At 44.3% G+C, this 15,108-nt stretch overlaps 1 pseudogene; it reads right to left on the minus strand.

The window, feature by feature from the left end:
• LOC117165259 (uncharacterized) overlaps positions 1-12,020 on the minus strand; it is a 29,361-nt pseudogene extending 17,341 nt beyond the window's left edge.
• Between the last annotated feature and the right edge of the window lie 3,088 nt (positions 12,021-15,108).

Consider the following 15,108-nt stretch of genomic DNA (forward strand, 5'->3'; position numbering starts at 1 on the left):
GACCCTATCACGACATACCACCTCAAATTGGTGACCCCGACGTGATTATCCCCGAGTGCTCGTGAAACGTAACACAATGAATCTAAATCAGTTCTAAATGACCAATAACGCCCACTCCGCACGTACGAAGGCCGGCGGGGACAACGCAGACTCGATTAGCGCCATTCTCCGCGTGCCACCGTTCTGGTCTGACGACGTCGACTTGTGGTTCAAGATGCTGGAAGTGCAGTTCGAAACTGCCCGGATCACTAGTGACCAAGAACAATACCAGGTCGTCATCGCGAATCTCGACAAGTCGCACGCGAGATTAATTCGAGACGTATTCGACGCCGCACCGGCGACAGAGCGTTACGAGTACGTCAAAAAGGAGCTCATCAAGCGATTGGGAGAGTCGTACGCCAAGAGACTCCGACAGGTAATCGAGAACGAGCAAATGGGGGACAGGAAGCCCTCTCAGTTTTACCGTGATCTCAAAAGCCTAGCCACCAATTCGTTAGCAGACGATGTCATTTTCACCGTCTGGGAAGGTCGACTTCCACAGCGCATACGGAGCATCCTAGCCTCTGTACAGAACAACGATCCGGACTCCCGCATACAAATTGCCGATAACATTTACGAAGCCACCCTGGAATCAGGGCAGATCGCCGACTGCCTGCGATAACCCTCCCACCTGGCCAGAATAGCGGAATAGGCGACGCCATGGCAGCCTTCGCCAACTTGGTCACCGAGCGGGTAGCGCGAATGGACGCCCATATGCGCGAGATGCGAGCGCTAGTAGCCGAGCAAAGAAGCAATGAACACCGTAGGGCACGAGTACAATCACGCTCGCGTACACGATCCCGCCGCCGTTCGCGCCCTCGCGATACGCTGCGGCAAGACGGGCTGTGTTACTATCACACACAGTTCCGAGAAAGCGCGAGAAAGTGCACACCCCCTTGCTCCTGGAACTCGGGAAACCGGACCAGCCGTCCGTAAAAGCGGCAAACGACGACGGTTTGGCATCTCGCCGCATATTCATAACGGACAAGAACTCGCGGATCTCCTACCTCATCGACACCGGCACAGATGTTTGCGTATACCCGCGCAACAAGCTACACGGACACGTGAACAGAAGCGAGTACGAGCTGTTCGCGGCCAACCTGTCCCTACCTAAACCTGTCCCTACGCAGAGCATTTAAGTGGGATTTTACCGTAGCCGACGTCAAAACACCCATCATCGGCATGGATTTTCTAAGCCACTACGGGTTGCTCGTGGACCCGCGAAACAAAAGGCTTATGGATACGATAACACAGACGTCATCAAGGGGATACACCGCCACAACAGACGAAGCGTCCGACAAGACCGTCATCGGCGAATCACCATACCACCAACTCCTGGCAGAATTCCCGGTCCTCACCCGCCCACCGATCTTCGGAAAAGAGAGAATTCGACACGGTATGCTACACCACATCGAAACTACACCTGGTCCACCAGTCTACAGCAAACCGCGTCGGCTTGCACCTGATCGACTTAAAGAGGTAAAAGCGGAATTCGAACACATGATCGAGCAAGGCGTGATGCGACCACCGAAAAGCCCGTGGGCATCACCCCTGCACGTAGTGCCGAAAAAGGCCGGAAACCTGCGACCATGTGGCGACTACCTTGCGTTGAACGCCCGCACCGTACCCGACAGATACTCACCGCCACATATCGAAGACTTCGCGCAACATCTGCATGGTAAGCGAATCTTTTCAAAAATCGATCTAGTCCGCGCTTACCACCAAATTCCGATTGCGTCCGAGGACATTGAAAAAATCGCGATAACTACGCCTACCGGACTTCTCGAAACAACAAATATGATATTTGGACTTCGGAACATGTCAGCGGTTCGTCGACGAAATCATACGCGGGCTCGATATCGTCTACGCGTACATCGATGATTTTCTCATAGCCTCGGACGACAAAAACCAACATCGCGAACATCTGAAAATCTTGCTCAACCGTCTCAATAATTACGGCGTTGTGATAAACCCCACGAAATGCGAATTCGGCGTGCACGAAATCACATTCCTCGGATACTCGGTAAACCCCGACGGAATTAAGCCGCCGCCCGAAAATGTCGAAGCGATTGTAAAATTGTCGAAGCCCGCGAACGCCAAGCAACTACGTAGGTACCTCGGTATGATAAACTTCTACCGACGTTTCATACCGGGGGCCGCAAAAACACTTAAGCCGCTCAACGACCTGTTAAAAGGCGCGAAAAAGGGCAACGCGCCCATCGAGTGGTCGGAGCAGTAGGAAAACAGCTTTCGCGAATCGCAACGTGCACTCGTGGACGCCACGATGCTGGCGCATCCGATACCAGGTGCGCCTATCAGCCTCACGGTAGATGCGTCCGACTACGCAATGGGGGCAGTATTACAACAACGCGCGAATAACCAATTACAACCGCTAGGATTCGCAACGAAATCTTTGACCCCCGCTCAGCAAAAATATAGCGCGTACGATCGCGAACTACTCGCGATATACACCGCAGTCAAACATTTTCGACACGCCTTAGAAGGCAGAAACTTCACAATATAGCGACAACCGTTGCCTCGGCCCTCCTCTCTACATAGATAGCTCGTTTCGGCGTACCTTCAAAAATAACGACTGATCAAGGACGCCAGTCCGAATCAAACCTATTCAATGAACTATGCCGGTTGCTCGGCATTAAGCATTTACGCACAACAGCCTATCACCCCGCATCCAACGGAATGGTAGAGCGTCTACATCGACAATTAAAAGCAGCAATAAAATGTCACAATACGAGCAACTGGGTATAAGTCCTACCAATTGCTTTATTAGGCATAAAAACCGCTATCAAGGAGGACCTGAACGCAACGGTAGTCGAAATGGTTTACGGTACTGGCATACGATTGCCGACAGAATTCTTCGTACCAACGAAGCAACAGGCCAACTCGGAATTCGCGAACCGTTTAAAGGAGCGAATAGAGAAAATCAGTCCTCACCCGATTACGCGACAGGGCGAGAAGAAAACCTTCGTGTTCCGCGAGCTCGAAACATCACCATACGTATTTATACGCCATGACGCTCCAAGCTCTATCTTATAACCGCGCATTCGCGAACCGAATACAATCGCGAATCCTGTATCAAGTGTACTTATTGACATTAGAGTGAATAAACATTTATCGTTCAAGAAATCTGAGTTTTCCTTCCGACCCTATCACGACATACCACCTCAAACAAATAAATCAAAATCGTAAAGTATGTTATAAATAAAATCTGACTTCACGAGGTGTTGAGCCCTCATAAAAGAAGTCTTTTATATCTCGCAGATGATTCATAACATGACGTCTACTTTAACTTGTTCCTTATACCTCCTTGTCGAAAAAGTTAATAGTTTACAAATTCGAACATTACATATGTGACGGAAGAAAAGAGAGAGAGAGAGCGTTTCGTCCCGGGACTACCGGTGGACTCGTCAGTAAGGCTATGCCCGGTAGTCCCTGCCTTAGACGTAGAGGGAGTCTCGCTAGGTGCGGTATTTGTATCAATCGCTCGTATATTCGACCGCTAGCGAGTTAAACAGATAGACTCGTTGTCGTCGTAGCCCTCTGGTGTTGGCGGTTGGTACCCGCGGATCGCCCGGGAGGTGTTGCGCCGCGTTGATGCCTCGTCCAGTGAGCGTCCTGTTGATATCGATTCGCCACACAGCCTCCCCCTAGCGCTATAGCGTGACCTCGAAGCCATATAGCGCGATACAAGATAGAGGGAATGGCCCGTCGTCGATGATGGAAGGCTGATCGTCATGGGGGGGACGAGGCGGCTGGCTCCTTCTGACTCCTTCTCCAGAGGTGCGTGTTCGTCGTCGGTGGTCACCAATGAGGCGGATGAAAAGAGAGAGAGAGAGCGTTTCGTCCCGGGACTACCGGTGGACTCGTCAGTAAGGCTATGCTCGGTAGTCCCTGCCTTAGACGTAGAGCGAGTCTCGCTAGGTGCGGTATTTATATCATCGCTCGTATATTCGACCACTAGCGAGTTAGACAGACAGACTCGTTGTCGTCGTAGCCCTCTAGTGTTGGCGGTTGGTACCCGCGGCTCGACCTGTCGGCGTCCTATTGATACCGATCCGCCACACATATCTACATAACATCGGCTATTATATTTGCCAAACCAAATTTGTTTTCTTGTAACATTCTGTGATTAATTAATGCTACAACAAACTTAATATAGAGCGTCACGTGCAAAATTTGCACGATAAATCAGATGACTACGATACAATCTTCAAATACGATCGTATCTTTCGTATACAAATTGATAGTTTCCACCTAACTGACAGATTTTTATACCCTTGGAAAAATAACGTCTTGACGAACAATTCACGCCAATCAACGCCAAGAATGAATCACGCAAATTCTACTGGAAGTCCTCTATTCACTTTTTCGATTTATCATCAGCTGGAAACATCAAAATTATCGGCTGGTGATTGGGAATTAATCGAAAAATAAATTACAAGCATTGAGATACGAGAGTGCCCGTTTCTTTCTCTATTTTTCTGTCTGCTTGTTGGGATATTAAGGCGCAGTCACGGCCCGCCAAATTTATTCCCGTTCCGTAGTGCCCTGTGTCGGTGAAAAAATTTGAAATGCCGGATTCGAAGGCGTGGAATGCCAACAGCCACGACAGAGAAGCCCTCTTCTCTCTTTCTGGTGGAAAGACGAACGGGTGCACGCGTATGCTCGGACGCTCTGACGCACGAAGAACCGCCCGTGAACAGAAACCAGACACGCGTGTAACGTTAAACCGGGCTGTCGATGAAAAACGAACAAGACTTTCGCGACCGATGGGCGTTTTCAATGACAGATCGAATCGTTCAGTTTCACGGTTCGTTCGGGGTCACAGTAGCGTTCATCTTGGCATAAAAACGTGCTAGAGACGATTTCTCATACATTGGTTAAAGTTGATGTGTGTTTCGGCGAATTGTCGTTTGGAGGAGCGATACACCTAAAGAAACGCACATATTCATAAGAATCTACGTTTCGTATTCTTCGTATCGATTTATTTATTTTTATTGGTCCTATCATGTTCGATGTAATAGTTGGTTTTTTAGCTAGTGAATTAACAAGATTTAATAAGAAATTTAGTACAAATGCTCCATGCGTCGTGTTTGACACGTCGTTGTTAAACTCTCATTTATAGGAAATTCAAAGCTGTATTTTCTCACCTAGCTTAAACCTTATGAACTCTTTTCACGCGTTTCACCCGTCATTGAACGAAACGATGAAAACGTTCATCCATCCACGTCTCTCCAGTAATAATCCAATTAACCTGTTTCCCCAATAAGTCGAAATCCGCGATCGAAACGTGAGATCGCGAAGAAAAATGCGCGCCTACTTTAGGATCGCGCCATCTAACAACGAAAGAAGAAAACTTCGTGAGCCAGCAACTACTTTGTCCAAAAGTGGCTTTATTCGAAAAGTCTGTTGTTCAGCGTGTTCGCGCCAGCAGCACCAGAGATCCCTTATCACGGACCATTTAAGTAATGAGCCGGCACTTAGCAGCGCCGCTTGTCTTTCATTCTTCTCGTGTCTCTGTGATCGTCGTCGCCGTCGTTGATGTCGTCGTTGGTGTCGTCGTTGGACCTGTGTCATACTTCGGCTTTTTTTTCTTTCATCCTCGCGTCTCAGACTCGGTAGCGTGGTACAGAAGGAGGGACGGGCACCGAGCTTCGAGTGACAATGAGCAAGCGAAGAGGAACGGCCGTCTACTACTGGGACCCACCATTAAAGTTCGTGCTTCTTTCGGAGCACGTCTGCACACCCCAGGGCTCCGTCTCCTTCGCTAACAATGCCACTTTGCAGACTTCGCAGTTATCTTCAGCCGGACGACCTTCGGCTGAGGCTTCCTAGCTGGCGTGCACCAGAGACACTGACCGAGAACCCTTTTGCTTTTGGTCTTTCGTTGCCAGTTGACTCATTCATAGGGAACACCATTGTCGGAGAATTAGTTTCAGAACGAAGGAGAATTGTTGGTGATCTTTAGTTAATTTAGAGCGGAAGGTTTCGTAATTTGTAATTTGTAGTTTACAACAGAAATTCCTATTGTTTATTAGGGAACTTATGCCGCAGTTCCTTACATTTGAGGGAGGTCTATGGTAGAAATTTTTATGGTAGAAAAATATCGTAGGAGTCAGCCTCCATTATTAATAATACGGATACAGCCGTGCATCTTTTACTTTGTAATTTTAACACGAAAATATCCGGTAATCTTCGGAGTATTTGAAAACATTTTGGAAACAATTAATTTGTTAACTGCGGAGTTTATTTCCTTACATATGGGGGAGAGGTCCATGGTAGAAATTTTTCAGGAGCGCGAGTAACCCGGAAAAATATCGTAGGATAATTAATTGTTAATAATACGGATACAGCTGTGTATATTTTACTTTGTTATTAATTTTAACACGAAAATATCCAACGATCTTCGGAGTACTTGAAAACATTTTGGAAACAATTAATTTGTTAACTGCGAAGTTTATTTCCTTACATTTGGGGGAGGTCTATGGTAGACATTTTTATGGTAGAAAAATATCGTAGGAGTCAGCCTCCATTATTAATAATACGGATACAGCTGTGCATATTTTACTTTGTAATTTTAACACGAAAATATCCAGTGATCTTCGGGGTATTTGAAAACATTTTGGAAACAATTAATTTGTTAACTGCGAAGTTTATTTCCTTACATATGGGGGAGGTCTATGGTAGAAATTTTTCAGGAGCGCGAGTAACCCGGAAAATATCGTAGGATAATTAATTATTAATAATACGGATACAGCTGTGTACATTTTACTTTGTTAATAATTTTAACACGAAAATATCCAACGATCTTCGGAGTATTTGAAAACATTTTGGAAACAATTAATTTTTAACTTTTTAAAGTTTAATTTCAAAAATGCCTCTATGGGGTGAGCAGGTAAAATCAAGCAATAACGAATAAACACGTCGAACGTAGTTAAGTGGTTAAGAGCACAAGAAGATAGTTCTTCGCATACCCGTCGACACTCGGACTATTCCTTCTAGCTAAACAGCTCTCTAGGAGAAAATCGAGCATTCCAATTCAGCAGAATCTTGAATTGTCTGGAAGCCCCGGATGCAAAGCAGGGGAAACAACCGTTGAGCGAAAGGACGAGGAAAAGAGAGAAAGAAGGCAAACGAGAAGCGTCCGGTGACGTTGCAATTTTAATCGTCCTCCGGTTATCTCTTCTGGGCACACTGCGATAGTGTGACACAACCGGTAATATTAACTTGGCAGACAGCTGTAAAAGTTAGTCGTGGTGATAACGTAGCATAAAGAATGGCTGTGTCCTGTGTCATCGAACGATCGATAAACCGCTAGTTATCAATGTCCAAGCTAGATCTATTGTTCAGAAAAGAAAACAAAGGATGGTCGACCACAGAAAACGGTACACTTTCTTCCCTAAAGGCCATTCTGCCAGATGTGGTTAATCGAAGCAGTAGCTCAGATGTAAACTGTCCTCTTCTCTTTACTCTTAGTTAACCAATAGTTGGGCGAATCACCAGAAATTTACAACAGGGGCCCCAATCGGTGACCTGGAAATTCTGGGGCCTGAATACCTGTCTAACGAACACCTGTCTACTTCGATCAGTGTTTGCGTTACCGTTGCTTACCACCAGCCAAAATAAATAATTACAAAGCATGATTTAACACTAACTCTACCAGGCCTGGTCAAAAGGCCGTGTTTCAACATTTAATTTAGAATTGTACAGTCATTGTTGTTTCTTCTCTTCTTCTAACTTTATGTAGATTCTTACGTTAACAAAAATTGAGAAATTGATTAGTCGGATAATATAAGAATTTACATAAAGTTGGAGGAAGAAAAGAAACAACGACGAACGCACAATTTCAAATTAAATTTTGAAACCGGTCATTTGACCGGGTTTAGCAAGGCTAGCCTTAAGATAATAAATTCGCACTCTTATAAACCGATTTATAGAATACTGCTCCCACTATAGTAAAATGAAATATACTATAAATAGACGAAGAATTTCATATGTTGCTTAAAAACGTTTCTCGCAAAGAACCAATCTTTAATCTAAATATATATATATCCAAACTCCGGAATATACTCTGCCCGTTCCCAAATCTCATTCTATGCTAATTTGATTATCTGAAATCGCAGTGCACGAGTTTCAAGATCGACAGCTAATTTCGTCCGTGTCCAACCTTCATTATTCTCTTCTTCTCTGTTATTTGTTCTCGAAACAAAAGTTACGATACGTCTCTGTAGTTGCATACATTACAATGTTAACGGCTCGTTCTCCAACATTTCGAACAGCTTGAACAAATCTCGTTCCAACGGCCTGCCAATCAAGCCTAGTTGTGGAATAACGCAACACGCACAATATCAGCCGCATCTTCGTAGTTTGGTACATTAAAATAGTCAGTGGAATATAGTGGCATAGATTTGACTGCGAAATCCTGGGACACTCTATATAAGGAAAGGACCCTATCAAGGGAAGAACAAGATTCGAGTAAAACCTGATCGAACAGTAATATTCGTTGGAAAAACTTGTTAGATGGTAACATTTGCAGGAAAACATCGTCGCACAATTGCGGTCACAAGGGAGACATGGTCACACGGTAACATTCGCAAGAAACTTTAATATGCCAATCACGCACAACGTCTGGATGCTTTAAGAAACAATGATCTTTCTATCTGCCGAAGAGCACACGACATTTTCCCACGCGAATCAAACTCGCCACGCGATAAAAGACCCGCCACTGGCCAAAAAACTGAGCGAAAGAAAAAGGACGGAATTAAAGAACCGAAGAGAAAACTTAAAACGGCGTGTCCGTTGAGGGTAATCACAGTGTTACGACCGTTCGCGGAGAGACGCGGTAGCGAGGAAAACGCGTCAGCGAGAGGCGTAAATTCTCGCTACGATTCGGTGAATCGACGCCGCGAAGTAGTCGTTCCCCTGTTTCGGTTAAGATAACAGAGGTGGTTAAATGAATATGACACAGCAGAGTAAGTTATATTTCACCGTTTATTCCAACAACTTATAACGAAGACAGTTACGCTGGTGCGTATGTACGAGATGAGTGAGTGACTGATCTATGGGTGTGTATACCCGGTTGCAGGATGTTGACCGTTCGAAGGATGTAAAATCAGTACTGTCTTGGGAGACGATGCTGTCTCGGAGGAAAGCTAAGGATGGGTGTGTCTAGCGCACGGGACCATCGGATTTGTTGGTGACGATTTTAGTTAGGAGAGTGAGGGAATAGGCTTCGTTGTTAATTGGTCACACGAAGGGTCTTAACCGCCCTCGAGAGAAAGTGGTTAGTGGGAGGAAAGTTGCAGCGTACGTGAGAAAAACTAACTTTCCCTTGTCACGCCGTGGTAGACAATAGTCTTTGGAAATTCTTCGGAAACAGACGTTTGTTTGGTTTGAAGGACCTTTACTAGGAAATCTATGAGATTTATGGAAGGTACTTGAGACTGTTGAGGGTACGCAGTGAGTATCCGAAGACATCTGGTTGCCATCTTGCCCGCGGTGTGTGGCCTCGGCTAGGTAGAGTGTTACGCGACGTAACACACAGTGATTTGGCCGACGATTTCGGCCAATCTGCATAACTTAACGCGCGTTTCCATTCGCTAGTAATTAGAGTCGGCGATGCTTACTTTGTCTCGGTCGGCAAAGAAAAAGATAAAAAAGAAATCCGATTGACCAACGATAAGGGAACTTCCGAGCAGAAACCACAGATCCCATCTCGAGGATTATGTATCGTCTTTAACGAGCCTTATTTTCGCTTTCGAGTTGCGTGTCACGGGAGGCGAGCATATCTATATTCCCTTTGTAACTTGATCTGCACTGCACTGTGTGTATTCGATAATATTTTTCGCGAACGTGCGTGCTGAATTTGCTGGGAGAATTACTAGGTAAAACGGAGAATATTGCAATTTCTACACAAAGGGCGTGTCACGATCTTTCAGCTTGGTCACAAATTAATATAGCGTAGTCTATATAAAAAAAATCTTACTAATAAAATTATTATACGATTTCCTGCGTGCACGACGCTCGAGGAATAAACGAAAGTGTAATTTTCATTTTCAAGGTTCGCGTCACGAAACATACGCATTTACGGATACATCTCACCACACAGTATCGTATTGTGATTGCAGACACGTGTTTGATCAGTAAAAACGGGACACGTGGTCGGTGAACGCTTGCACGTCAAGTACAGGATGTGAATTTTTGCGTTTCGTCCTCCAGGCCGCGTGAGAAGAAACACTAGACAGGCCTCTGATATATCGCACGGGATACGGGACACTGCGTTTGTTCCAGACGCACACAGATAGGCCACGCATGGACGAATGAGAACTTATATTCCGGCACAAGGATAATGATTGAGGATAGCGTCGCCAGATTATAGAAATTAATGGTAATCATCGTTCGACCGCGAATCCCGCGAATTCCCAGCTACCAGGAAAATGCTTATTTTTCTTTTCTTTATCAATACCTAAGTAAGTTTGAAAAGTTACATGTACAACAGCAACAATGTAAATATGGATGCTGTTGACATTTAGGAGGGAAAATGTCGATGACTATGAGAGTCCTCTTTCCATCATATGTATAGTTCGGATTAAAGGATATTTGTATCTCAACGTTTATTTGCACTTTTAGAAGTTTCTCTTTGTGTATTTTGTTTGACTTCCGGATTTTCAAAGATAACAGTATCTTAAGGATACAAACTTTAAACGTATATATTTTTCACACCTTGTTCGACCTTCGGGTTAAGTAAAGTACGGATTATGTACAAAAGTATTTAAAGCGTTATAAATCACAGATTTACCCAGCGTAGCATAAAACGAAAACTCAACTCACCAATGTCCTTGATACGAAGTATTGACGAGTTTCACAGTGAAGAGGAACTGTATAGCGCACATGAGGAGACAGCAGAGATTTAGGGAGAGGGCGAGTGCGCACAGTGCTAACGTCACCTCGTAGACAATCGTATACTCTTCCGGGCTGATCAGGCTACTCGGCGTCACCGTTAACGGTGAGATCTTCAGCAAGAAGATCAACGAGAGTAGCGCCAGTAACAACGACACTAGACACAATAAACCCAAACTGGTCAACGTCTCTTTCGCGCCAACCTCGTGGTTGACATCCTTGTGATTCCTTGACAGGGACGACGACCAGGAAGCGTTCAAGGGGTACGCCGTGGAACCGGGACCGGTTAACTATCCCCCGGTAGTCGTACCCTGAAGAGCAGGTGCAGGCGAAGATGTCGCCTGACTGGGTAATCTGGACAGTCTCGAGATATCAAAGCCTCCATTCGCTTTAGGTCTGCTGTCCTGGTGCAGCGGCGCCGGGGATATCACCCCCAATGTAGTCGACAGATTATTATTATTGTTATTGTTATTCCCACCGGCAACAGGACTGACGCTGTTCACAGAATGCTTCGACGTGGACAACGTGGACAGATTAAGAGCGTGCGAGTGATTCAATCGTTGAGAAAGATTGTTCACGCTCAACTGAGAATGATTCAAAGGGTGTCTGTGAGTGGAAGATGGCGTGGTGGCAGCCTGATGCACGTTGGCTCTTTGATGGACCACCGAGTCGTAAACGTCGATTCCCCGTCCTTGGCTGCCCCCTGTCGTTCCACGAACGTTGCTGTTTTGGTTGTAATGATGGTGTTGCTGTTGATCCTATTGGTGACCAGAATGATGGTGGTGGTGGTGGCCGCCGTGCAACGAGCCCGAGCTCGCCTGGTAGTCATTGTGCTGGTGCCTGGAGCCCGCTGACGACGGTTGCCCCGTCAGGATATGCTTCAGCATTACTCGACGCTGGAATGCCTGAGGAAGACTGCGCTTCTTCCTGCTCCTCTACATGGCGCTACGCAGGACTCGCTTCTGAGCACGTCTTTCTCGTTGGAGGCTTAATCTTTCTTTTCTTTTCCAGTAGAATTTTTACACAATTCTTTCTCCCTTTTATCATTAAATTACCTGTAATTCTTAACGATCTTTAATCTTTGTCGCTTCTTCCCTATATATATATTTTTGTTTACTTTTCTCCGTAGCGAATTTTGTCTTTCTGACGCAGGATTAGGTTCCTGGACTTAGGGAGTTGCTACACGCCAGCTCCACCATGGCGACGGCATTCACTAGGCAGCCTAGATAGCCACCTTTCAGCTCACGCTTCGGGACACTTTTTTCGCTGAGATTCTCCGCGATGAGGCATGAAAGCAGAGACCACCGTCTGCGGAGGCATGATTATTCTATTGTTCCTTTTAACGAGTAATCGTTTTACTCGAGTCCTCTTACTAAACCGTAAGTACAAAAGACTATTATACTTAGATAGGTACTTGGTCTCAAGAACCAACTTATTTTGGTCTTTCGATTAAGTTCTTAATTAAATGCTCAATTAGATATTCATAAATATATCTTCATAATATTTCCCTCATCTATTTCTTTGACATTCTAGCAACCTCGTTAAGACGTCCGCCACTTCAACTTCTATCTACAAGTGGCAAAAACTGAAGCTGACCTTCTTCATGGAGAAACATGCCGGAAATGGCATCCGCACGTGTGAATAATTATACTCAGTGTCCAGGTAGTTCTTTCGATCATCCGATAGAAGTCGTTTCTGTTTTTCAGAGTTCGTTCACGCCTCCAGAATGTAAAAATATCCAAGGAAGTACCATTAGGAAGCAATGAAATTCAGAGCTTCTGTGGTTATTCCTTTTTCTGATTGTTTCTTTTCTTTGCCCAAAATGGATGATTTCTATATCAAATTGTTTATTCGTATTTTTTTTAATATTCCTTGAGATTTTCAATCAACTCGATTTCGAATTTCTTAGCACCCGATCTTCTGGTTGACGTCGTTAAGAAAGAGGAACGAGTGCACAGGAAGCATGGTCGGCGTGAGCATGATTAGATCTGCCCGATGACCTTGCCAGTGATAATAGCGGTTCGTTAAGGTGGTTGCAGTCTTGGTTTGCTTCTGTTTCGATTTCCAGCGAACTCGTCAGCCGGCATGGCTTCAGAGATGCTCCCCCTGAAACAAGTCGAAGGGAAATAATTAATGGACTCTCTGTTCGATTGTACGTGGATGACAAGCTGACCGTAAAAAGAAATATACAAATACGATTAGAAAATATAATCCGAACCCCTTTCGGTTTGATCTGAAGGTTTCTTTTTCTAGACGGAACCAAAGATTCTTATCTGGTTTATGGTGAGCTAAGGAACTCTTTGAAAACAGCATTTATAACTTTCGAAAAAGAGACAGGTATTTCTTGCGCGAACAATTGAATAATTAATTCGTTCTCTAAATATCCTTATTTGTTGTTCCTAAAATACATAATGATTGGAAGCTTCTTACGGGAAGCGCAATCAGCCGCTGATATCATTGAAGTCGAAACGCCATTAAAACCATATTACGATTCGCATGCGACATGCTCCATTCATGAAAACACAAAAGCAATAAACAAGTACAAATCAACGAAATAAATCCTCCGAGAACGAGACGTTACAGGAATTATACCATTGCGAGGATACAAAAGACTTGCTCATGAGCTACTTCCTTCAAGTAGTTGAGCGGTGTATTTTCCGGTCGTTAACTTCCATATAATGGGATATTAAAGAGTACGGACACAACGCTGCTATTTTTCAACTGTTCATTATCAAATTACGCAGCGGGAATCGTTGCAACGACAAAACTGTAACGACTCGTACCTGCGTATCTTCCATTTAGCTACGGTAAACGCTGACTTGTCTGCGTTTTTTTTTTCACTTCCTCGTTACGGAAACCAGGAAAAGTGATTCACAATACAGTTTCTAACTGTACTTCTCGCGATTCTTCCTTAGAAACAAGCAATTGCTTCTTTTCAATTTCCTAAACCTATAATAAAACAGTCCATTCCTTGAATAGAAATTAACTTTAAAACTTTAGGCGCATACATTGTACGTATCGTATGTATGTATTTTGATTTGAAAAGAAACGCGGCAAACGCCTTTAAAAAGACGTTAGATTTTCAACACCTTAACTAACTTAATTCCAGCGAGTCGTAAATCTGCTGCATCTCCAACATCTGAATATCCATCTTTTACAATGACTTGTTCTCCAACTTATTAAAATTACATCTCCCCCGTTGCACCGACCTTCTTTAAAGGTTCCCGCGGCAGGTTGAACCCGCATCACGTATCTTCCCTCTTCCTTCCACCCCTGTTCCCTTTCTCTTTCTATCGGACGGGAAGAGCGGGAACGCTTAAAACGCGCGAATCACGCGAGCGCCTCACGATTTGCGAAACATCACGTGAAAATCACCGATCCGATCTCCGTGCGCGCGGTGCACCGTGGGGGTAACGATTAAATCGACAGGATATACTTTATTGGCTATTCCGTTATTACAGGCTGTAGTTGGCGGGGAAATAGTCATTATGGATCGATGAACTCCATTGTAACAACGCACCTTCGAATTGCATCGGAAACGCTTCTGTATTGCGTGCACCGTATAACCTATCATCGTCTGTTTAGGGTAAATCAGTGGATCGGAAGTTACGTTTCTATGTTTCTCGCCTGTCAGTATAACACTGTGCAAGAGATACAGCAAGATCCTAAAATCATTCGAGTACAAGTAGCGTAAAATGGTCGTTTAAATTTCAATAAATTAACTATTCATACGTTAATTGTACGCGGTCAGGATTAAGGGGTACGGCGATGGAGAAGATTTTGTTAGCTAGATGTTGAGTAAATAATCGAAGATGATAATTTTATAAATGTTTCGTATTTATGATGATGGAAAAGATTTAATTTGAGTTACGTTACGTTTGAATAAGATAGACTTTTCCAAGAGTGGAGGATTTGTAGAGATAGTGGACGTAATAGTAGTATGATTTAATACTTGATGTGTCTTTTTTTTCTTTGACATATAGGTCACTGTGGGGAGTAATATTGATCTAGATATAACTATCTTTTCTGAGAAGTACGTATATGCTTATGGGAACTATGTTTGGTTAATCAATAGAGCCATTCTTTTGAGAAATTGAATCTAGAAGAATTCGACGATACTTTGCCTTGTTTCAATAGTACATCATTTTAAAG

This window comes from Bombus vancouverensis, unplaced genomic scaffold, assembly GCF_051014615.1.
Source record: "Bombus vancouverensis nearcticus unplaced genomic scaffold, iyBomVanc1_principal scaffold0034, whole genome shotgun sequence".
In the NCBI taxonomy this organism is placed as follows: domain Eukaryota; kingdom Metazoa; phylum Arthropoda; class Insecta; order Hymenoptera; family Apidae; genus Bombus; species Bombus vancouverensis.